The sequence below is a fragment of the Marmota marmota genome, unplaced genomic scaffold (genome assembly GCF_001458135.2).
Source record: "Marmota marmota marmota unplaced genomic scaffold, marMar, whole genome shotgun sequence".
NCBI classification, from domain to species: Eukaryota; Metazoa; Chordata; class Mammalia; order Rodentia; family Sciuridae; genus Marmota; species Marmota marmota.
The window spans coordinates 11,330,390-11,356,979 of record NW_026000169.1 but is presented as its reverse complement, the minus strand read 5'-3'; the positions used below and the strand labels follow the sequence as shown (position 1 = coordinate 11,356,979).

General features: G+C 36.1%; 1 protein-coding gene across 9 annotated transcripts in view; it reads left to right on the top strand.

Moving 5' to 3' along the window:
* Sox5 (SRY-box transcription factor 5) overlaps positions 1 to 26,590 on the top strand; it is a 960,532-nt gene that overhangs the window by 234,813 nt on the left and 699,129 nt on the right. Inside the window, exon 1 of one of the 9 annotated variants that reach the window (XM_048787313.1) lies at positions 19,368 to 19,377. The exons of the other annotated variants lie outside the window; for them this stretch is intronic. The gene's annotated coding sequence lies outside the window, so the exon portion shown is untranslated. Of the gene's footprint in view, positions 1 to 19,367; positions 19,378 to 26,590 lie in introns of those variants that run through there. 9 annotated transcript variants of the gene reach the window in all.

The window sequence follows — 26,590 nt, the reverse complement described above, 5'->3', positions numbered from 1 at the left end:
TTTCCAGGCTCCCTGTACCAGACACATCCAGATTCTAACAGGAAGACACTTTTCAGTTTAATAGGATCTCCTCCTACCCATCCTTGTCTTCATTCATTTAATCCCTCTAACTTGAAATTCCCTGTATTCCAAAATCTAGCTGTCCAAACCTCTCTCCTCCCCTCTCCAATTTAGGACCTATCTTTCACTTTCTAAGAGAATTCCTGCACTTAGCTCATGACTATCTTAGAACATACTGAATTCTGACCTATTTTTATCTGGTATATGCCAGAGACTCATAGATAGTCAGTATATTAAGATCAGAATGATCAGAGTTGAGGGTGAGGGTATAGGCTGCCCTTCAATAGGGTAGTAGTCCCAAAATTATATCTCAGTTGAAGATAAAATTCAACAGTTGTTTTGTTCCCTATTTTTTAAAAAAATAATGGAAAATAAAATGTTCTAAGTTTTTAGTTTAAGTTGCTTCCTCTCAAGAACCCTGCCTCTTGGTATCTGTACACCTTTGAGTATCCCCTGCCCCTTGAGTGTAACCTGGATTTATTGACTTGCTTGTAACAAAAGAACACAACAGAAGAAATGAGCTGTCCTTTATTAGTTTCCATGGGTGTTAGTGAATAGTGTAAATATAATCATTTAAAAAATTTTTTTTAGTTGTCAGTGGACCTTTATTTTATTTATTTATATGTGGGGCTGGAGGATTGAATCCAGTGCCTCACATGTGCTAAGAAAGCCCTCTACCACTGAGCTATAATCCCAGCCCCAACACAATCATTTGATACAAATATTATGGGATCTTTCACAGTTTCTTGGACTATAGAAATTACTTCTGAAACACCTATATTATACTACGTGTAACTCAAAGCTTCTTAATATAAAATACTATATTTTAAAAAGAGCTAGCCTTAATATGACCATCTCTCTCTCTCTCTCTCTCTCTCTCTCTCTCTCTCTGTGTGTGTGTGTGTGTGTGTGTATTTATATATATACATGACACTGTACTAAATAAATGGAGTTCCTGTCTTCCTGCTAATGTCCGGGGCAGAATGTGTCTTACTTGACAGTCTTTACTGAGCAAATATATGTGTACTTTTTAACTTTCTATGAACTTTCTTATTTGTTCTTCTCCCATACTTTATATAATTATTATGGTATACAATACTATTATTATCTCTTGGGTAGGCACATCAGCCATTTTAAGCAATACCTGAATTATAATGGATGTTGTTTTAGTCTGATTTCTCTTGGTATAACAAAATGCCTGAAGCTAAGTACTTTGTTTAAAAAAAAAAAAGGACATCATTTAGTTGTCTTCATTCATTTAATTTTAAAGATGAAAAGTTCACAATCAGGCTGCCCATCAATATGGCCTTTTGTCTTATGACCAATGGCAGCATAATCACAGAGACATATAGAGAAAGGATGACATGGCAAGACAATAAGCTGGAGAGATTCAGGGGTCAGGCTTGCCCTTTTTGTAGTAACTAGAACTCATAGGAACTGTTGGAGTCCTGTGTGAACTCCATTAATCCCTTCTGAGGGTGATGCTCTCAATTACCTCCACTAGCTTCACCTCTTAAAGGTTCCACCTCAACACCAGCACATAACTGACCATATTTCCAGTGCCTGAATCCTTAGGAAACACTCAAATTATATCCAAACCATAACCAACATGTATAGTTTTCACTTAGTTTTGTGAAATTAAAAAAATGGCATGGGGCTGCAAAATTCATCTGGAAATAGATATTTTCATACCTTCCTTTTCTTTAGTATATATTTCTTTTTTGCTCAGTGTTTTTTTTTAATATTTATTTTTTAGCTTCAGGTAGACACAATATCTTCACCTCTAGTTCTATGTGGTGCTGAGGATTGGACCCAATGCCTCATGCATGCTAGGCGAGCACTATACCACTGAGCCACAATCCTATCCCTGCTCAATGGTTTTTGATGACCTTCCACTAGGTGAGAAAATTTACTCTTTCCTTTGGTCCTTCTGGTTCATTAGGAATCCTGATATGTTTTTTTGATTTGGTGCAAGTTTTTGAATGTGTGTTGTTTTTAGAAAATTCGTTTATTTTATTTTATTTTATTTTTGTTGTTGTTTTTCCTTCTATAATGATTGTGAAGTCAGCAATTTTATTTTCCCCAGTCTGAGCATTGTAGTCATCAGCTGTCCCTGTATAATGGCTTTTGATATGTCCCATTGTGATGCATTGGACCCTGTCCCTAGTTAATCATTCATGTTAGAAGACCCATTCTCAGCAACAATGATTATATTCTCTCTTCATTTTTATTGTTAAAAATCCTTGGCAGTTCATTTTCTTCCACCTCTTTTTTTTTTTATTTTTGGTGGTTTTCAACTTAGGCATCCAGCTACATTAAAACTTACAGCAGGGTTAGCAATGCCTCTTTTCGGATCACCCTGAAAAAATTCTCTTAACTATACCAATGGCCTGGGAACTTATAATGCTTAGGTGAAAAAAAAATTCAACCCTTATATGACCTTACTCTTTATATTGTTCCAGAGCCTGCTTTCCATTGTTGTGTGATGAGAGGCAACTCCTTGAAGCTCTTTGAAAACATTCTCTAAGTTCTTACCTAAAAGTGTCTCTAGTGCAAATTATAGTGAAAAGTACTTGTACAAAATTATTCCCCATGGGCCTTCCTGGGTAGACTCATCAGTCCAAGAAATCAAGATATTCATGAATAAATCTAATGGTGCTGAATATGATTATTTTCTCATATCTTCTTTGATTGAACAATACTGTATAAGTATACATATGTACTGACAGGTGTGTGTATGTAAGAGGAAGAGAGAGATAAGACAGAAGAGAAAAATGTACGTGTGGGATATAGAATACCTTTAGAAGATATTTGATGACCTCCTTCTGTTGTCATAAATTTGATTTGAATCTTTTCACATTTGGTTGGAACCATGAAAAAAAGATAGGTACTTTCTACCTAGTTGTGTTTAATTTTTAAAGGTTTTGGCTGAAATGATAAAAACAACAACAAAACAAAAAAAAACTTAAAGAAAATATTTATTATGCTAAAGATATTGAGATTTTATAAAGACATTATGAGTATATGTTTACATGAATATGAATAATTGTGTGTATACATGTGCACTTGTGTGTATATGGGAGTATGTGCACGTGCTTGGTACGAGAGATCAAACCCTGGGACTTGTACATGCTAGGCAAGCACCCTGTCATTGACCTACATCTCTAGCCCCATTTTACTTTATTTAAGATGGGATCTTGCTAAAGTGCCCAGCTGGTTTAAAATTTGTGATCCTACTGCCTCAGCCTCCCAAATAGCTGGGATATTAGATATGTACCACCACACTTGGCCTGTGTGCATTTTGTGTGTAGCAAAAATTATTTTTGCTTCTTGTTTTATCCTAATTGATGCAGTTGATGTATTTTACCCGAAAAAAAGCATTTGGGGACAACATTTTCACTGCATTAAAATCAGCTTTGATAGCTTTCATTTTATCCCTGATATCTACATGGCTTATCAACTTGTTACAGCCAAAGATGAGAAAATGCAGTTTTTCCATCCATAATTACATAAGTTCCTATGTGCTCACTCATTCTGGTTTAACAAAATAATAGAGAAAGAATAACTTCAGGAATAAATGTGTTCTGATCAGAGTTTTCCATTGTTAGAAACTATAATAAGAGACTGAAGAATTTAGAATATCTCATATTGCTTTATAACAATTTTTTTTAACTAATTGTTCTTGCTTTGCTTGAAACTTTCTACAAAATTACATTTTGGCCCCTCTTTTTTACTTGAACATGGAGATGTGGAATATGCATAATTTGTGGTTATCATACTATATTTTATCAGGAGATATATTTATGGTTATGTAGATCATAAGGTATATTCATCATCATAACAGATATATTCATGGTTATCATTAGATATATCCACTGAGATTGATGCTTTCCATGAATAAGCCAGACACTTAAGGCTTTTTGGGCAACTTTTTAAGACAGCTGTCATGGTATTTCAGTACAAAGTGGAATAGATCTGAGAGAATTAAATTGCCTCTTGAAGTGGCATACTTCTTTCAGTAACTAATATTGGCATTAGAGTGTCAGGATCAACAGTGACTTTATGTATGCAGTTGGAGGCAAATGAGAAGGCTTACAAGCGTCTTGTCCCTGGGTCTTCCACATGGCAGAAGTTGACGGCATCTGCTGGCTCATGGCAGGCAGCACACAGATAACCTCAGGGTAGAGTGGAGAGTCCAGAGACCTGGAATTCTTGTTACTGCTGGGATGTTAAGTGGCTTTGATTAGAGGAGGAACATTTTCTATATAAAACGATGCCAGGATCATTTCAAAAACATAGGTCACCATTGTTGATAGCTACAGACTAAATTTCAGTTAAGGCACACACATACAGAATGTACTCAGAGACAAAAATGATAGAATGGAAAGAAATTTTCAAATGAGTGCATGATGCCTGCTGCAGTAAAATCCCAGCACTGGATTCTCGCAACTCTGGGCGGTGTGTAGACTACCAGTTACTCTCAGGATTGGGGGCTATATAAATAGGCCAAATAGTGTTTTTAAAACATAAAGCATGAAAGTTGAAAGATTGTAGTTTTGGAGAAACTATTCCTGGATGACTTCCTGGAAGAAAGAAGTTGTGGGGAGAGACAAACAGAAGGAATAAAAAGTCTCTTGATTCACAGACTGAAATCCATAATGCTGTAGGAGCTTTACAATCTCGGTGGTCTGTTTTGCTGCTCAGTGGCTGTGTCACTTCGTGAATATTGGTCTTGTTGTAAAGATAATGTCCTATTTGAGTCCAAAATAGCTCACACATCTCTCTGTGTTTAGTAATAAATTGCCACTAACCATCAGGTAAAAGTTCATTCTACAAGATTCCAGATGGTGCATTTAACACCATTTTTAAGGCTTCCTGTAACTAGCTAAGGCATGGAGTCAATGCAGATAGATGCGAATTCCAGTGTATTCAGTTCTTACATGGAGGGTGATCCCTCCATCTTTCCTCAGGTTTTTCTTTTCTGGCATGCTTTTCTCTTTTTCTGAATACAAAAAGTTGCCACTGACAGAATTTCAATCACAGAATTCTGTCAACCTTTAAAGATACAGCATTGTGGCTTTGGAAAAGCTGTTTAAAAATAAGTTTAAATTGGTGGTAATCATGTTTCACTTTGTTCTCAGATATTCCCTAAATTCCAACCTTGCTTCATTCTTGCTAAATTTCACAAGGAAAAGTTTGTACTTCTGTTTGTTCCTTTCAGAAAATGCCTGAAAGAATTTTATTTAGCTTTGAGTTTGCCTTGGGAAAATGAAGGGTTGTTCTGTGCTCTTTACTCTTAGAAAATTAAGTACCTAGTAGGGATCATAAAATCAAGACTAGCAAAAAGAAGAAGCATCAAATCCAAGGAGATACATTTTTGCCATTAAAAATCAGCCTGTGTTTGAGCAGAACTTTGGAAGCACTTAATTGCCATAGTAGGAAATAATGTCATTCATGATGGATAAATTAGTTTTCTTTTTTTTCCTAAATTAATTTATTAAATGATTCATATCCCTGAGCCAGTTGGGAAGGCATTTAAGGGAATCAAAAGTGCTACCACATAAACTCTAGTGTGTGTTTGTTTTGAATTTGTAGAGCCTTGTTTTCTCTGGAGAATTGAAGACAGTGTGCAGAAAATTTTAAATCTTTTAAACAATAGATAATAAGTTGTAAAATGTGAACCCCTGGCTGAGTAGGTAATACTCTCTAAGGCTTTTAAATATACCCAAATATAAATACTTGCTATTTTAAAAGGAGAAAAGTACAGTCTTAAATATGAGATGCTCACCTGGCTAGATACCAACAATGCAGGTAGTTTGTAAACACCTTCATTCTCTCAGACTTATGTCTATTTTTTCCCAACTTATTCTTATATTTTAAGTTAGGGCTTTAACATCAAAAGCATGCTGTAGATTACCAAATGCTCTGTAATACTGTAGAGAAATTGAGAGTCAAAGCTACTCAGTACAGTCATTGAAATGTGATTTACTCCCAAACCAGTGGTGAGTGACTAGTGGAGAGAGATTTGTCCAGAAACCCAGAAAGTTAACATTGTAGGGTGATAAAATCTCTGAATTCTATTCTTTTACCCTGAAAATAAGGAAAAGAACAACTCCATTATCTGTGGCTATGAATTATCCTTGGATTTTGAGAGCTGTTGTATGTTCTCACACAGAGTCAGTACATAGAAATTTAATTGTAAGATAATTGCTCAATGTCCTTTTCTTGTCATTTTTTTCTAATAATATTAAAATTTCTGATGATACCCTACATGTTGAAAAGTAGGGATTATAGAGTTAACATACTGACCTCTAGACATTCAAGTACTTATCTAATTCCCTTTTCTTTTTCTAGTTAGTTCTTTTTCTCTTTCCCTTATGGTTCTTTTTTGAAAAGTAAATACCTGGAGTCAGAATTAGAATTATGATTTTGTATCTCTCTACCTGTGTGATCTTCAGCAAATGGATGAATCCACATACTTCCCTCATCATATTTTTTTGAGATTTAAATGAAAAACATTTATATAAAATATTAGAAATGAACTATAACATATAACAGCTGTCCTTTTAGTACTGTTAACACTTGCTACTACAAAAGAATTCACAGAACATGTCTTTGTAGTTAATATCTGACTCTGTCACTCACTTCTAAGGAATAAAATATTTTGAAACTTTTTTTTCTTAATGAACTTGGAATTGAAAGAAGAGAAGTTTGATAATGTTTTGGTAGACCTTTTAGATTCAGTTACTTTAACTTTGTCATTATTTGGACATGAAAATATAATATTTGAAGGAGTAGTGTCTTTTCAAAAAAAGTATTAATTTTATTCAGATAATTAATGTCTTTTTAAAAATCATTAACATGCACATATATTCAATATCTATCATCCAGCATTCATATGGAAGTGACAATAGGAAGGAGATAGGAAGAGGGGTAAGGACAGACCTGTGATGTGAATGCTGGCCCAGGACTATCTCTGTGCTAACTTCAGAACAAACACTGCTACCCTGGCTGAGCAGACAGTGCCAGTTATAAGTTAGCAGCTGGTACAATATGGCCTTGCACAATTCTTTTTCTTCGGAGAATGTTCTGAGCAGTCACTCACAGTTCCAGACCCATACACATTGTGTTTCCACAGTGCAGTAGTTCCCCACGTTCTTGACCTGACCCTCAGCACCAGGAATGCAGTGAGAATACAAAAGACAGTCTTAAAAGGCATCAGACCTTCTTGGCTTGTTGAGTCATTCGCCTGTTGCAGAAAATCTGTTCATTATTTGAAGCAATACTGTAGCTTTAGCAATATTTAAAGGAGTGTGTGGGGATTTTGCCTATTTTGGTCAATTGACTTAGAGCAGGTCACTTGTAGTAGTTAATGAAAGTCCATTTCCAGATACCCATGCTGTAGTATGGGACTGCTTTTCAGATCATAATACATGGAGAAAGAAGAGAACAATTTGTTTTATTGGAAAGAAAAAAGCCTTCTGAGAATGGAAAAGCTGTAGAAGATGAAGCTCAGCACTGATTATTTTGAACAGAAAGAGCCAGTGATTTAAAAACCATAAGTGCTGTCCTCTGTAATATACATCATGTTAGATAAGCCTCCTTGGTAATGAGTATCAGTCACTTTCAAAATTTTAACCGAATTATAGGTTGGAGCCACAATTTTAATTACAAGGAAGAAACTGAAGCAGATGAATAAGGAAGAAACTACACTATATTTTAGTCTCTTGGTAGTTAAAACCATAAACCACTTTGCCTAACTACCTTTATGTCTGTGATTGTTAAATATAAAAAATCATTAGTTCAAGTAACTGGCAGTTGGAATGATGAATAGATTAGGAATTAAAGCAAGACCATGATGGGGGTGTGTGTCTGTGTAGGGCTACGTGGGGTTTAGGTTTCTCCAGGTGGCTGAAATTATACCATCTAAGAATGTAAAAAAGGTTTAGCCTTTTTCAAACAACTTTTTTTTAAGAACAAAATATCTTGTGATTACAGATTTGCCTTCTAGATAAATTGTGAAGTGATCATGCCTAGTTAGGAAAATAAATATAGAGAACATGTTTGTTGCATAAGAGAATGATCACATTTTACATTACACGGAAAGTTGAAGTGTATAAAATCACCATGAGAAAGTCACAACTGTTGCTTCTCAAATTTTACCAAAGGTAGCGTCCCAACGAGGTTGACATTATATTTAAATATCTAGGTCATATCCATAACTGATGCCTGTGTCAAAGGAGAGGGAAATAAGCACAGGAGCACCTGTTTCCAGGTTTCAGGACATGTCTAGGGACCATGGCGAGGACTCGTCAGAGTCTGATAGTCTTGACTGGGGTTACAGAGTTGTAGAGAAGGCCCTGCAGAAGAGGTATGGTGGCTTTGTTATAATGTGACTGTGTTTGTAACTTCTCTAAATCAGTGAGGAAATCTCAAAATCATGTGGAAGCAGAGCTAACTTTTCTTATTAAGTTGTTTTGCAGTGCCCCACTGAAATATTCATGAGAAAAGATGAAGGCAGGAGAATTTTGATGATCATATCTTAAAGAAATGAAAAGAGCTTATAAAGATACATTTCTGCTAATTCAGAAGCTAAATGCCCTCTGATGGAGTTTCAGAAAAACTTTTGTTTGGTGTTCCAGTGAAAGATATTATAAAGTTATGCAGCATTATTTTAGAATATGTCACTCTCAGATTTAATTTCCCTTCAGTTTCTTTATTATTGGCTCAGATTTCAAGGATGAACCATATTCCAAAATAACACACTGTTGTAAAAGGAGAGTTTTATTGAATTGTTAACAAAAATCATAATATGGTACACATAATATGGTACACAGATCCTAGTTCCTGTAGTCTAAAGGTGTAGCATATTGAATCCTCCTAATGTCATAAAAATGTCATATACAAAACAGTGGTTTGCTGACCAAAGTATTCTTTAGTGAACAGAAGTGATGAGAGCAAGAAGTTTAGTGTTTACACATTTGCCCTTCAGATTGCTTCATGCTGTATATACAATGCATGCAATTTTAAATTTCAGGATTAAAGTGTTTTGGGGTGCCTAAAATAGCCATGACATGCGTCATTCCTCTGTTTAATTTCTTATGTTGCAGCAAAGATGATGTGCAGATGAGCGTATGTACACAAGAGGGGTGGGGCAAGGAGGGGGCAGGGGAGAGGTTTGTTAGTTTGTTAAAGAGAAGAATACAATGAAAGGAATGTAATTAGTAAGGAAAAAAGGCTGCCAGTAAAAGAAACCAAATGGCAATGTATGTGTGTGTTGTGCTCATATATATATGAACTTATAAATAGGTTTATAAATATATATGAACTTATAAAGAAGTATGTATGCAGACACACTTATATATAGTAAATGTATTATGGGTTGAGAATTCTTTATTCAAAATGGTTAGGACTAAAATCATTTCAGATTTTAGTGTTGTTTTGTTTTGTTGGAATATTTGCATATACATAATGAGATATCTTGGAGATGGAACCCTAAGTCCAAATATGAAATTAATTTGTTTCATATACACTGTATACATAGAGCTTGAAGACAATGTCATATATTTTTAGTGTACCTACATTTTGTCTATGACCTGTCGCATAAGGTCAGGTATGGAATTTTTCACTGGTATCATGATACCACTCAAAAAAATTTTGAGTTTTCAAATTAGGGCTATTTAGAGTGTTTTTATTTATTATTATTATTATTTTGTGTGTGTGTGTGTGTCTGTGTGTGTTTGAGAGAAAGAGAGAGAGAAATCTTTGTGGAGGAGGTTTATCTTTACTAATGTAAAATCCTGTAAACTCCAGAAAGCATGGCTGTTTCCCATACTGCAGGACAGTGTTTATACTGAAGAATCATTTTGTAGATACAGCCATATCCATGAAAGGTTTTATTTAAAAAACTATTATAATAGATTTAGAAAATATAATAGTTTATTTTGCCCTCTGTGGAGGTTAAGATGGACTGTGTTTTTTTTTCCCAGGAGAAAAGATCACAGAAAAGGCATCCTTCACTTTTTATAGATGAGATTTACCTCACTCGCCTTCTGCCTACTTCATCCCGGTTAGGTCAGAGCTATTTTGTGTGGAGGAGGGGTCACTGCCTTTTTAGGAAACAGGTTTGCCATCAGCAAGGTGTAGCCACCTAAACAATCTAGTCCATCCAAAGATAAGAGCCAACGTGTACTGTTGTTTACCATTGAGGTATTCTGTTAGTGTCAACAGTGTAGGCTATTTAGAACTGTTGGGTGCTATTACTGTGCATTTGGGTGATTCCTTTTCATGTGCCACATGTGAGGATTGGGGGGGGGGCTGCTTCCCAAAGTGAGAGCACTTGCTCAGTGGTGTTCATATTTGCTTATGAAACAGTCTTCTCTGAGTTTTGAAAGTGGAAATGATAAATTGAAAGGCTTCCATGAAGGGTTTATTACAAACCAGGCATGATAGCACATGCCTGGAATACCAGGTACTTGGTGGGCTGAGGCAGGGGGATTGCAAGTTTGAGGGCAGCACGAGCAATTTAGCAAGATTTTGAAATTGTAAAAAGGCCTGGAGATATAACTCAGTGATAGAGCACTTACTGAGTGTGTACAAGGCCCTGGATTCAATTCCCAGTACTGGAAAAAAAAGAATTATATTTGATATGAGTATTAGTTACTGAGGCAGAAAAGAAGAAAGAAGAGAGAAGAGAAATACAGAAACAGCTTTTTCCTGGTACTGTGTCCTCAGGATGCTGTTTTTGAGGATTTAAGAAAAAAGCCCATGAGTTACTGATGAGGCAGCTATAAACAGGGCAAGTGACAGATGTAATGAAAGTCTCAAGGCCTGTCCAAGGAGAGGTCCCAGCACTGGCTGTGTGAGCATTATTTACATGAAGGTGAACAGATGGATACATTTGATCAAATTCTGTGGGGTCCCTACATCAGAATTCTGTTTAGCATTTTGAATCTGCAGTAACACATCTATTTGTATTGCTTTTGTAGCAGCAACCTCCAGATTTTATTTCTTTGAGATACTTAAGGTGATCAGAATGTCACACATGATATTTTCCACTGAATGTAGCTATTTCTATTCTCTTGCTATTTGTTGTTATGACGTGTTGATTATAGAATGGTCAACACTATAGGACAATGGAAACATATCAATTAAATTTGATACTTTATGCTCTCTGAAGAGGAGAAAATTAAGGAACAACACAATTCTGATTATACCGTAGAAAAGTATAATTCAGTTTTCAGGAATTGGTATCAGTGGGCCTTATCAGCATGGTCATAGGATCATTCCCCTTGAAAGGTCATTCCCCTTAACTTAAAAAAAAAATGGGATTCCAGTAAGGTTCCTTTCAACACTACTGTTGGTATACAAATGCCCACCTTCTGGAATATTCATATATGTCTTTAAGTTACATAACCTAAAAGTTTATTGTCTCCTTTTTTTCATTTATCATTGTTTTGATTTTGTTTCGTTTTTGCAGCCTAGCAGTCTGAGTCTTTGGTGTGTTGATCCTCCTATCTCATTGTGTATCCAGCAGTATTTGTACTTTATGCTAAAGATTCATTTTGTAGACACAGCCATATCCATGTAAGTTTTTTTTTTTAAATGTTACAACAGATTTAGAAAACATAATAGTTTATTTAAAGGATTTAATTTGTGACCAGTGCAACCACCTAAAGTTTAAGGTCATTAAAAAAAGCTATGATGAAAGGGCAGAGTTAGATTTTCCTTGAAGTGAGTAAAGCTGTATAGCCCATTTCCTGGACCTGGTTGAGAATTAGCAATGTGATCACAAGGGGTATGTTTTTCTTAAATTTACAAGTTGATTGTGAACACTGTTTGTATAACTTCCCTACCATCGCGTTACTTACTGTATCTATAGTGTTGAATTGATTTCCTTTCCATATAAAGGAAAATCAATCTCTTTTAGTTTGAGTGGACATTTTACTTCACCTCAGGTCACTTTCATTTATAGTTATGTTCTCAGGGTGGGAATGGCTCCTAAGAATAAGCCTACTGCTGACTCATCTGATTATGAGTTTCACCTGAAGACCAAGTTTCAGGGCCAGAGGTCATACCATGTGTGAACCTTCCCCTAATCATGGCATGTTGGAAGTTTGCAGGGAGTTGAAGAGCAAGTGGATTTAAACCTTATAGCTAAAAGCTGGTCCATGGAGATTTCCTTCAATCTTATACCTCATGAGAGACTTGATGTAGGTTTTTTTCAATTTGATACAGTTCAAAAATTATACATGACCTTACCTAATACAAGTTGTAAAAGTGAAAGAAGTTTTTTCTAAACTACTGTATTCTTTGTTGTTGTTGTTGGGCCAAAATACTGGTCAAGAACAACTTAGAGGAGGGAAAGATAATTTGGGTCTCATGGTTTCAGAGATTTAGTCCATGATTGATTGCCTCCATTGCTCTGGGCCCAAGGTAAGGGAAAACATTCATTGCAGAAGGCAGGGTGAAAGGAATCTACTCAGTCCCTGGTGGCCAGGAAGTAGAAAGAGAGAGTGGAAGGAGCCACATGGAAAATGAACCCTTCCAGGGCATGCCCCACATGACCCACCTCTGCCACGTACCACCTACCTACAAATTACCACCTAGTCAGTCCATTCAAACAAGGATGGACTGATTAGGTTACAGCCCTCATATCTAGTCATTTCACTTCTGAATATTCTTGCATTGACACAGGAGCTTTGGGGAACACTGTATATCTAAGCCATAAAAACTATCAATAGTAGGAAAATTCCCTTAATCATGCCAAAGATAGATTACCTTCTCTTATCTCTCTAAAAGTTTGTAAAATTGTGGTTCATATGAAGAGGTTATAATTTTGTATCTCTTTAAAGAGAATATTCAATAGTATATAAATTTTAAGCCTCACAAAACTTGTATTCTCTGCTAAAGACACATTTTGCTGTGGTTTCAACGTTGTTACAAATCTACTGGTCTTGCCAGGCATGAAAAAGCATGCCTGTAATCCTGGCAATTCAGGAGATAGAGACAAATTCGAGGCCAGCCTCAGCAAATTAATGAGATCCTGACTCACAATAAAAAATAAAAGGAGCTGGGGATGAGATTAGTGGTAGATAGACTCAATTAGTGGTAGAGAGACCCAATTGGGTTAGATTACCAATATTAAAAAGTAAAACAAACATACAGAAAGACCCTGATCTTTACATTTGTTTGATAAAGTGACAAATAAGAATAAATCATGTCCTAAGGTATTGCTTAAATATTGAGAAACATTTGCCACAGGATTAGAAATTTGTTTGAATCAATAGAGTATCCTAAAGTTGTTTATTTTTTTTTAAAATCCAAATCAAATCTTATTTATAGAACTTTAGATGAGTTTTCTTTTGCTTTTGTGTTTGGTACTGGAGCTTGAACCCAGGGTAGCTTTACCACTGAGTCACATCCCCAGCCCTTTAAAAAAATTTTCTTTTTTAATTGTGAGATAGGATCTCGGATAAATTGCTTAGTGCCTCACTAAACTGCTGAGGCTGACCTTGAATTTCTAATCCTTCTATCTCAACCTCCAGAGCCACTGAGATTTTAGGCATGTGCTACCACACCCAGCTTTAGATGAGTTTTCCAGTAATTAATCCTCATCTGTGAGTTTCCTTTTCAGTAAATTCAGTTAAGCAATGTTCAATTTTTTTCACCTTAAAATAATCCCACAGTTTGATGGTATTGACTAATATTAATAACCCTGATGTCAGTAATTTTGATCTAGTCTGTCACTGATCTTTGTAGCTGGCCCAACCCCTGCTCACTGCTGGCTCTGGTAGAACAAGAAATAACTGTTGAAATGCAACTACCTATTTGCAGTTTTTCTTCTCCTTAGTGGGGGTCTTTGTTTCCATCTCTCACTTGGATCTCTGTCATCCTACCACAATGCCTCCTTCAGATCAGGTCCTCTGTGAGTGTTTTGGGATGAATTGTGGTACTTATTTTGTATAGCTTCCATCCACTAGACCAGGAACAATCATGGAGAAGAGGCCGTAGCAAGTTCATGTACATTTTTCCCAGCTACTAGTATGGTCCCCTTTTATCCAGGTCACATTCTGCATGGCATTGTTTCTGGTGGTGACTTTATTGTCCTAAGAAACCAGAGAATGGTCAACCAGGGCTGTAGCAGTAAATTCTTGCTCTTTTAATAAAATCTCTCTTTGTTACCCCACCTCCCAATTCTGTATTGTCTACCAAACCATACTGAGTTTCTATTAGAACCTATATGAATATTGAAAGGAAAGTGAGAAAGCAAGAGACAGGCGACCAAGAAATGAGACAGAGATCCACAAGAAAGTTTATTTGTCAGAGCTGGCAAATAAAGGCCATCTCTCTATAGTGAGGAGAGAGGCCCCGAGATAATTGGGTGTTCAGCTTTTGTGGGGTATGGGTTTAGAGTTGTAGTTTTGGTGCTATGGGATAGGCTTGGGGGTACATTGCATTACAACTAGGCAGGTGGGGAATAGCATGGGATTGGCTTAGGTCGATGGTACCATGGAGCTTTCCAGAGCAAAGGGTTGTATCCTTCTGGTATTGGCTTAGGTTTGTGGTACCACGGGGTAGGTCACTAATGGGGATGGGGGGAGTTCTGGTAAGAGAAAGTACAGGAAAGTGAAACTTATAAGATGGCAGTTAACATTAAAGATGGCTGCTCGAATGTTAAATCAATATCTTATAAACGTACTATAGCAGAAACTTAGAAAAGTGCTTTAACTGATTTAAAATCTCTTTATTGGGCATGATTTTCTTGAAACTTTTTGTGCTTCTGTTTTCTGTTCCTATTTGCACACTTTATGTGAATAAGATGAACATTAGCAGATTTATCTACATCTCTTCATTTCTATTCTACAGCAATAGCTCCTTAGAGTAATATCTGAAGTTATAGTAATTTTCTTCATATCAGAGAGTTTCTAACTATGTTAATGGAAGTTAGACTGGTTGCAGAGACATTCGTGAGAACTACCTATGCTGTAACATTTAAACAATTTATTTGATCTCTTTTTAGCTTACCTGCTCATGCTTTGGAACATTGATGTTGACCTTGTTGGAACTTTGTCTATAATCATGATAAGTCCTTCAATAAAATCTAACAGAAAATAACATTTAAATATCCAACTGATTTATTAACACTTTAAATACCTTGTGATGTGCTGTGCCCATCCTAACAAAGAGAAAATCTTATGGGACTGTATTCACATACTATTTCCTCAAATACATAGTGCCTAATGATGTCATATTTTTAAAAAACCATTAAAGGAGAATAATAACAGTATACACAATAGATATTTTTGAGAACTGCCTTTTGCCAGATGCAATGTAGGGAATGATCTTTGAGGGCAGCAAGGGATAGTAAAAGCTCATCAGCCATCGAACTGCAAACCTGTTTTTAAAAGGAGCTAGGTGATGTTGGCCAATTGTCTGAGCCTCTGTTTCTTCATGTGTAAAATCAGGAAATATATGACGGCCACTTCTTTACCTAATCTACTCCTAATCACCCTTCAAGATCCCCCTTAGTAATCTTTTTGTCTGGGAAGCTATCCTAGACTTCTAGGAGAAGCTAGAGTCTTTCTCTTTTTGTGAATACTCCATCCAAGCTCTTACAATACTGTTCTGACTCTTATACTCACTCTTTACAGCATTATCCTTTCAAGGGCAGGGACTGTGCCTTTGTGTCACCAGCTGAGTGGCTCAGAGGGGAAGACAGAAAAGGAAAAAGATTAAGGACATAATCCGAGCTCACATTCCATATCTCAACCTCCTTCCTGGCTCCAACATTGGCTAGTTGTGTAGCCTAGGCTAAGTACTTGATTTATCCAGGTCTTTGTTTCTTTCTGTCCAATGAGGAAAATAATAGATCCTTCATGGATGTTATAATCAGAATGAATGTCAGTAATATTTGGGAGGCCCCTAACAAAATGAGTAGCATATAGAAAGCGTGCAGTTAAAACTACTAGAGGTTGAGTATCCCTAATATGAAAATCTGAAACCCCAAGTGCTCCAAAATCTAATTTTCTACATTGACAGTGCAGGTATAAAATTCCACACTTGGCCTCAGTGATGAGTCACAGTCTAAAAGCAAGTGCATTAAAAATATTGTATAAAATAACCTCTGGGCTATGTGTATGTTCATGAAACATAAATGAATTTCAGGTTTAGACTTGGGTCCTGTCCCCAAGATATCTCATTTTGTATATGCAAATATTCCAAAATTTAAGAAAAAGTTCAAAATCTGAAGTCCAGCTAATACAGACTGCCACAGTTTCATGGATGGTTGGAGATGACAGTAAAATCCTGGATCTGTGATAAGAAGATAGTTCACTACACTCAGTAACAGTAGTAGCCAGAGTATTAGCATTAGTACCAATGCCTTGAGCCCTAATTCCTGTATGGAGACTCAAACACAGCCTAGTGATACTTATACTTCAGGGAGTAAAAACTTACCTCAGGGAATCTTAATGTTTTATAATGGACAGTAAGCATGCCTAATCTTTGCCCTGAGTGACATGTCCTTTGCACTGGAGGAAGATGCTATCTCAATATTCTAAGACTTTGACTATAAAATACTCTTTAAAAAGATAATCCCAAAGAAAGTCAGTTTGGTACCTTTCCTCTGAAGAGGTATAAGAGGACTGTAAAGAATAGTATAAGTATAATAGTATAAAGAGGTATAAGAGGACTGTAAAGAATAGTCTATTAGTGTGGAAACATATTAATATACAGTGAGTTTGTAGCTTTCATCAGATTCTTGAAGAGATATGTGAATTAAAAAGTTTGTCTTTAAATCCCTAAGCCATTATTCAGGTGCTTGCATATGTGAGGACTAAGCTGCCCTAGAATCAAGGCTTTTCTTGCATTCATAGTAGGATTAATGCTTCATCCAGAGATGGTGGACTGGGCCCAGCTCACAGGAAACAGTCAAGAGCCTTGACTTAAGAATATGAACAGGGCAAGGCTGAAGAGTTAACAGCTTTCTCTGAGAAGAAGATATTATTAATTCCTGTAATGCTTATAGAATAACAGCACATAAGAAGATAACCAAATTCACTTTTAAAGATCGGATGTACATTGTTGTGAAGTTTTTGATGTGTGCTCTACATAACAGAGAAGTCAAAGGTGACTCATTTACTCACAAATAAATTTCCATTTCCATTTCATTTTATTAAAATGTGTGTTTCCGATTTCTCCCATTTGCATTGCTTTATTTTTAACATTCTTATAAGTGCTATAAATACTATGACAAATGATTTTATAATCCATTTATCTCTGTAATGGTGACCTCTGTCACTTGAACCACTATTCAGTGTATCATCAAACAGCAAAGATGAAGGCCTAGGGCATTTTATGGAATTAGTGACTAGACACAAGCTGATCACCTTATGCCAAGCCAGTCATTAACACCCAGGAAATGTTACACTCTGAAAGCATTATTATATTTATGTAACAAAAGTCAGGGACAGAAGGAACTGGCTCAAATAAAAATACTGCTAATTCAGGATTTGTCAACCTCAGCACTTTTTATATTTTGGATCAGATAATTCTTTGTTGTGGAGAGCTGTCCTGCACACTACAGGATGTTTAGAAGCATCCCTGGCCTCTACCTACTCCATGACAGTAGCATCCCAACATCTGCCACATCGGCACAATAAAAAATGTTGACAGACATTGCCCAATGTCCGCCAGAAGACAAAAATCACCTTTAGTTGAAAATAACTATGTTAATGTCAATTTAAGTGGAAAAAATATTCTATCAATTAATGAGAAGGCAAGAAAAGAGGGTTTCATGATCCCAATAAATGCTCAAAGTTCCAGAAAGAAAGTAATGCTTCCAAAGTTTGCGGGATTTCAAATTTACTTCTTTTCAGGTTCTTAAAGTCCTGCATGGGTTCTCTTATCCAGAACAGTGGGCCAGAAAGAGGACAGGACTTGAATTTTTACCTTTTTTTTTTCTTTCTCTGCTTCCTTATAGTTTTGTGATTTGCAGTCAAGTCATAAATCTTCAGATTTTTAATTTGAGAGAAAGGGATCAACCCCTCAGACCCACCTTACAGAACTGCTGAGAACCAAATCAGAAGAAGAAATACCTTGAAAAGCCTAAAGACCTCTATAATTGTTAGGAGAAGAAAAAGTGATTTTTGTTTTAAGAATTTCTTGAAAAATTGAGAGCATTCCTGGAAATAACTAGAGGAACCCCGGGGCATTGCATAAAAGGATTTGAAAATCACTCTTTTTGAAGATGCCCTCTAGCCCCATGGAGCTTGCTTTTCTGTGTTCTTCTTGGTTGCCATGTGCTGAGTGGCCGTGACAGAAGACACAGTTGAAGGAGTAGTAGAAAGGCTCTGCTGACAGCAACGAGGAGGCGGCCCTCACATTCAAAAAGTACAAGTACTTTGTTCATGTTTCCTTGGGATCCAGGCATTTTCTGTACATTGAATAAGTAGTACCTTTAAAAAGGAGGAAAATTTAATGAAGCAAATTTATTAAAAATGGATATTGCTGCCTTAAATAATCACATTTGATTTGTTTTATGATGCTATAGATCTTTAATTGACTGAAAATACTTTGTGAGTTTTATTTGGCTTTGCCTTCAGTCAAAAATGAATATCCTTTCTCTAATGTTATAACCTTTTTAATGCAAAATTGCAGCAAACTCTACCCTGCCACACACACTTTAAATATTTAATGGTAGCCTTCCTTGCCTGAAATGGTATGAACATATATACCTGAACTTTGAGGAATGAAAAATTTAGCCTCAGATTAGAATGAGTCTCAAAGCTAGATGATCTAATATCCCATTCAGTTTAGAAATCCGATTGGTAGGCCTCTGACAGATGGTCCAGCAGTCTCTTATCTTCTTACTTTCCTGGTAGGGTATACATTTGGATGATTTTGCAGTTGAGAAAACTGAGACATGTATAGGTGAAGTGACTATGTCAGAGATCACTCAGACAGTAAGTAGCAAAGTAGAAAGGGAATAAACAGCCCTTATTAAACCCTACAGTATTTGACCTCCTTCAGCCAATCTTATTGTTTGCTAGACAACTCAGTAAAAAAAAGTTATTTTTCTTAACGCATAGAAATTTACATTTTCATAATACCACCCTCAAAACAAAACAAACCTTGTTTTTTCATCTGGAGCAATAGATAATATATCTAGTCTTTCTTTTCCAGATGACAACCCTTTGAATATCTGCTTGTTTTCAGTGGTGGTCCCTCCACACTCAAGTTTGATTTTTTTTTTTCCAGACTGAATGTTCCTTTTCTTTTGATAGGAACTCATTTAGCAGTTGTTGTATTCACTGAGTTCCTGGGTGACCTTTGCTGGCTGTTGAGTACCTGTCCAGTTCCATATGTACAGGAAGAAAACCAATTCTGGAAGCAGAATTTGAGATGTTCTCTTGCTACTGGGTCCTGGTTCTACCTAACTTTTACTAGACCTCTACTATTATTGACTGTATTCTCCTTTTTCTCTTCTTTTTCTCCATCTCCATATCTCATTCTTTGCTGTGTTGTGATTGCTGTAAAAAAATCAGATAGTCTTGTAAATTGTTCTTAGTGAAAATCTTTTATTGTGCACTTGATATTATTATAATAAGACTTTATATTAAGGCAGGATGAAGTTACAGCTTGTGAATTTAAGTCTATCATTTTCATTTTAAAGCCTTTTTTATTTTACAGTTTTCTCAGATTATAGTTCAGATATGATAAGTATGTCTTCATCTAGCAATATTATTACTGCATAATTATTCAAGTGTTTTGGATAAGATAAAATCATAAATACTATTTTTATCCTTTCCCATTAATTATTAAGCACATGTCTGTTTCAGGGAAATTTAATCTATATGTTTGATTCATCATCCCATAATTTTTCAAAATGTAATTTTGTGAGAGCCATTGAACATCAGTCATTTTTATGATGTGTGTGTGTTTATTCCTAACATCAGAAGGTCATGTTTTGTTATGAATAAACAAATGCCTACATGTTAAACATGTCTTGTCTAAGACATAAACTTTGTTAACCAGTCTCTGCCATTTACCATTGGAAAAATGTATTTTCATGCCAGATTGAGCTACCTCCTTAAAATAGCCTGGGCACATTTCCCTGATGTTAGTCACTGAGGTAGAGTTTCCAGGAGCAGAAGGTCTCTGTTGCTCTTTCACTAACCCATATATTAAGACAAATCATTTTTTAAAAGTATGTCAATAAGCAGATGATAAAAGGTATAGAATAGAAATAGATTGTGGTTGTATACAATAGGCTGCATGTGAAAACTTTGTGTGTGTTCTATATGGGGCACCACATTTAAAGAATGGCAAATACTGGACCTGCATCTTGGAGTCCATGTTGCTGAAAGGGTCTCCTACTTTATGAAGCCTTAAGCTACTTCATGGGACCTGTGAATAAGGGATAAATGAGATTCTTCCAATAGATGATAAAAAATAAAATAAAATAAGCACTCTATGGTCTGGGTCCAAGCAGGAAGAGAGACTCCACTCTATTTTTTAAAAGGTAGTGTATAATATTGGAAAATTGTGATACATTGACAATAAAAAAATGTTAATAGAGTAAGCTAGGAGTCAGGAACAGCAGGAAGTTCCTACCATGGAGCAGCCAGAGTTACCAGTTACCTGGGTAGAAGCTGGAACCATGGGGGGTTGTCGGGCAGGAGGTAGAACCAGTAAGAAATGGAGCTGCTACTTGGCTTCACCACTGACATACCTGCACTGCCAGGAAAGGGAGGGGAGAAATTCAAAGAGCAGAAGGTTGACAGATGTTGAGCCTTGGAGATGGCTAATGGAGATTTCCTTTAGTAGTATCTCTATTTTTGAACGGGTTTCTAATTGTATAGAATCGATTTAAGTAAGTGAAAAGAAGATTGAGACATAGCCTGCATATCTGTACAGCCTCCTTTATCTGCACCCTTCCCAGGTACCTTTAAACCTTGATCAGTTAGTTGCCTGCCAGTGGCTGAATATACTTGGAAGATGATTGCAAAGGAGCTAGGAAACTTGGCCCACAGAAGTGGATCTGAATCAGGATCAGTGGAGCAGGGGATGGGGAGAGACAGGAGTGAAGACAGAGAAGCTGTCAGCCCCCCACCCAGGGCAAATGAGGCATTGGCTCTCCTCCTGCCATCTATACCAAGTTCTCACTGGAATGTCCTGTTGATTTCTGTGACTTTCTGGATCCTTCAAATTTTGCTGCTATAAAAACTGGGATGGGGTTGCCGGAAGTGTATCTCAGTGTTAGAGCACATGTATAGCACATACAAATCTCTGGGTTCAATCTCCTGCACTCAAAAAAGGAGGGGTGACTGGGGATAAATAATGTGATAGTTTGACTCAGCCTCTGACTGGGAATCCCACATGTAGCCTTCTGTTACTGCATTGTCTGTATAACACATCTTGGTTTTTACATATTTCCTGTGCATTTCCATTTACATACTTTCTATGTAGTAGAGGCTACAAGTATTTATAAATTTTGGATAAACTGCACTTAATTACAATATATATGGTTTTAGTTTGAAGTCCTTACTTTATGTAGTTTGAAGTTGGACAAGGAATGATAATTAAACTTGGCCTCTTAAAAAGTAATGGCTTTAGGCACATATTGGGTGATAGTAAACTATACTCAAGTCTATTGTATGTTCAGTCATGAAGACTGAAAATTTAAAAAAAAATAGGACAGTATGTAATTATTTGAATTAATATATAAGAGAATCTTTATTATAATCTTTATCTTTATTATAATTCATCTCTAGTAATTGTAAACTGATTCTTAAAACTATTTAACTATGAAGAAGATGGGGTTTAGTATTAGATGTAATGCTCTTCTAACTAAGAAAACTATAGTCTTTTTGAGGACCTTCATGTATAGCAGGCAGGTGACACATATCTGAACGGCACTCCAAAGGGCCATCTTGTACTTATTCTCATAAAGGTATTATCCATATCCCTAGCCTTCCAAGTCTGGTGGAAATATTGCTAAAAGAAGTATCATGATCTTCTCTGAAGAAGCTTGACTTCCGTTGTACATGTCTAAAGTCCTGTGAAACCAGTTGGTTCTGAGTACAACAGAGGGGCATACAGGTTTTAGATTTCCAGGTTTGCCTGTTTATATTTAGTCTCTAAATACTTTATGTATTTAATTTAACCAGCTTGTGATGAAAACTTATTAAATTAATCATTTGTGTAACAGTAAAACCTATAATCATATTATGATCAAGATGGGGATTCCAAAGTGTTTTTTTCTGTTCTCAAATAATTTTTGAGAACATGGCACGTTCTCCATGTACATGCACCAATGTATTAAGATATAGCCATACTAACGTGCAAATTACCGTTTGTCTATCTTATAAAGGCTAAGGTATTTTAATAACTTGATACTTGCATAAGCCCTGAATTTAAATTTTTCAAATATAGTTTGACTTATTTATGCAAAGGCAAATCCATGAGCATATTTAGGGAGAGATTTCTCAGTAGGATCAACATGGGTGGCTTTTAGGAGTGGATGGCAGTATTTCAAGTGGTGATGCTTGCAGGTGTAGGCATCAGACAGGGTCAAAGCACAGATCTGGCCTTGTTTTTCATTAACTGGTTAAGTTTCTCAGAGTCCTCATATCTCTTGTGCTGTACATGGGAGAAGCAGTGATAATACCAATCTGTGGAGATTTGCGAAGATGAAGTGTGATAGATATAAGTGCAAAGCCCTTAGAAAAGTGCATGGAACACAGCGTTATGAAAAAAAAAAAAAAAAGAAAATCTCTTAAGGTTCATTCTTGACAAAACAGTCAGCTTTTATCTTGAGCTATCATTTGTTCCTATTTTCAAATTAGGGAACTCTTTGTGTCCTACATTTCTTATACCTGTTGTCTCTTTCCTTTATCTTTTTATCCAGTGCCTGGACATCATTCTTAAATTTTCCTGAGATCAGGTATTTGATCCTGAACATTTTGTAGTATGAGGAAGTGGCGATGCTTGCAGGTGCTTTTTGCTTCCTACTTAAATATTTCTCATCTACCCCTTTTTCTTTTTTTGGTACCAGAGACTGAACTCAGGGGCACTTGACCACTGAGCCACGTCCCCGACCCTATTTTGTATTTAGAGACAGGGTCTCACTGAGTTACTCGCTTTTGCTGAGGCTGGCTTTGAACTCTCGATCCTCCTGCCTCAGCCTTCTGAGCCACTGGGATTATAGGCCACTGTGCCTGGTTCTCATTTATCCCCTTTTCTTTTGTTTTTAATAGTATGCTATTTATTAGCAATGTGTATTCCTCGTGGCTGATGTTATCGAAAAGCAGCAGAGCAAAGTGCAGTGGTTATATATCTCTGTAGCTCCTCCTAGTTTTAAAATTCTTCTGAATCGCTGAAACTGAAACTTCTTTGAATCTCTGAAATTGGAAATCAGAAATCTGACAAGGTGATGTCTCTGAAATCACACATAGGAACACAGTTTTTCCTTTACCCTCTTTTTAGTGTGTGTGTGTGTTTACTCAACATGTGTATATTTCCTCCTTTCCCCATCTGGCATCTGCTTTGGTACCAGCCTAGCTAGCTGTTCTGTGTCAAGAGTACTTTAGCCTTTTCACTATAAATGAGAAAGAAATGAAATAATATGAAAAAGAAAATCCTTCCACCATCCCCCTCTTCGCTCACTTTTGTTGTTTCTGAGCAAGTTCCTTGCCATTTACCTTTGCATTTGCATTGCTTATTGATTGGCAATTTAAAAATTGTTTATTGTGCTCTTTTGTTTCACTGTTCAAGAGCTAAAACAAAAGCTACCAGGCCCTGCGAGGTACACATTTGCATGCAGTGAGCCTTGCCTGAGGAAAAAGTAATTGCTAATGCATATTTATGTGGCACAAATTTGCCATTTGTTTATGCATAAAATTATCAATAGTGCAGGGCGGCCCAGCCGTAGAAAATGGTGACCTTTTTAGCTTAATAAATAGAAATCAGCTGTTATTGTGAAGAGATCAGCCATTTATTCCGTGTTGAGGGACATTGCCGGGAAAATGCAGATTGGGGCTGGCAATATCATTAAATGGAAGGCCAATGACCCCTTCCGTAGAGTCTATTATACTTTATCTAATAGGGGATAAATGACTCTGGTTGGCAAATGGAATAAAGAACAACAGTATTTTTTTTTGTAATTTTATAACTATATGGATGTCAAGCCAAAACTGAACAGAAAATCTCATGCCGACCTGTTGCTAGAATTCTCTCAAGAAGTCTCTGTTTTAAAGTTGCTTTTCTTTATTCATTATTCTCTATTTAGATTTGTATCTACTGTAACAAAAAATTAAGTCTGGTGGGAATTTTCAAGAAGATCTTCCTTTAGCTGTTAGTTTTCTTTCCTTTTCTCCCCTCTCTAACTCTTTAGCACCATCTTTGCCTTACTTTTATCTTGGCATTGAAGGCATCCTTGTGCTTTATAGGGTCGTTCTTCATCTGATATCTTAAAAATATTGAAGGCAGAATAAGGTGTTTTCAAACTAAATTTAGTATAAGTTAGGATTGATTTTTAAAACCTAAGCATAATACTTTCTGAGTGATACAATTGGCTTTCAAGGTGAGGCTGAATTTGGAGAATATTGTGTAAATGTAAAACTTTCTCATCAACATTTTCTCAATTGATAAACACAAACATATAGTCACCTGTTTCGGTGACTCCCTGTGGTATCTGATAAATGAAGTACCCTCTGTCTTGGCAGAGATTGCCTCTGCCTGTGGTTTCATATGACTAGATCTCACACTATGTCTATTTGGCTAAGGTCCCTTTGGTACTTTAGTGAGCTTTTCTGCCGATTAGTATTTTTAATCCAGTTTTGAAAATCATTGTAGAATTTGAATGAAGAGACTAAACCACGAATTTGAAGCCGCTGGGATTATAGGCGTGGTTTTAGATTTATCATGCCATACTTGATAAACTAAAAACTCCAAGTAATATACATAAGTTATAAAGCAGGAGGATGAGTCAGAGACATGTAAAGTCACCACAGAACATGGCTCAAGTCTTTGAAGCTACCTGCATGCTCCTCTCTAGTGGTGTTTCCTAACACAAGTTCACCACACCATGTTTAAAGTTTCCACAATAGTGGTTTTGCAGCCACCAATCTTTCCCTCCTGCTGCACTTTAGTATGACAGTGCATTCTGCAGCATGTCACTAGCGTGACTGAGTAACCTTTTACTGGCAGAAATGGGTCTGTTGTTCCTTTTTAAAGCACAGGGTGTAAATAGGATTCAGACACCAGGGTACATTAGTCCATAAAATGAATATATTTTTTATGTCATTTATAAGGTATTGATTTTGGGTCCATTAGATTCACCGTCCCTAGTGGGAAGAAAAAAACAATGATTTAATGGGTAGCTTGGAATTCCAGAAGGAAGATCAGCAGCGGTGATTAACCCCTTCTTCGTCAGCTCCCTGCCATGTCATATGATACTTTCTAGGAACTGAGCCGAGGATCCTGGGAGGGGACAGAATTCTTGCCATCCATCTTCCCTACAGTTTCAAAGGGTCACAAGACCCCTTTCAACTCCATTATTTCCGTGTCTCTGAGTGTGATAGAACAGATCACTCTAGGTTGGTATGAGTTGCCAAAATTATTTTATAGATGGCAATTTTTTTAAGGAGATAGTTTTTAAAGATGAGTTCATTTGATTTTTTTTTTCAAAACTCAGAGTACATTTATTTATACACAGAGTCTTAGCACCTTAAGACATTGCTTACAAGGTTATAGGATAGAAGGGAATTGACCTTAGGTTTTTTGTTTGTTTTAAGAAAAAAAGATACTTCTCACACATAAGAAAGGAAAGTTCATTATGATATTATGCTCATTATCACATTTCCTAAGCAAGTTTTAAGTGATATTAGAGAGAATGGTGATCTTAAAAAATTTTTTAAGTAGGTGTTTTCTGTTCCATAAAAGCATAGAAAATTATTGGTTTATATAAAACTTTTCTCATAAGAGGATGACTGAAATGTCATTTCCTTACTATGTAATTAAATTTGGGTGCAGAGTGCTCATAATAATTCTAGTCAATTTTACAAAACAAATGTTACTAACACCTAAAAGGAGTTTTCTCTTAGACTTGCTTTGGCAACTACATCTTCATTTCTGTGAATAAAACAAATAACAAAATAGGTAGGAAATTTTTTGAATTTCTAATTATCTCTCTAATCTTCTGACGTACTGTTATTTCTGACTTAGAAAAATATGTCAAATATGATCCAATTTTCTCAAAACTTGACCTGACATAATGATGCAGGTATCAATAAACATTTTTAGAATTTTATATTTTAATTTGTTTTTTTAAATTCTGGGATGAAAATGTAAACATATAGGCTCCCTCTTGTGGGTAAAAATCACCACCTGTGAATTTCTATTACCTATGTACATAATGTGACAAAATTTCTGACACATCAATTATGATAGTCTGTGCATTTGGTCAAATGTGACATTTCATTGAACTGAAAAAAAGTGGAGTTTGAGGTTTGAGGATATATATATA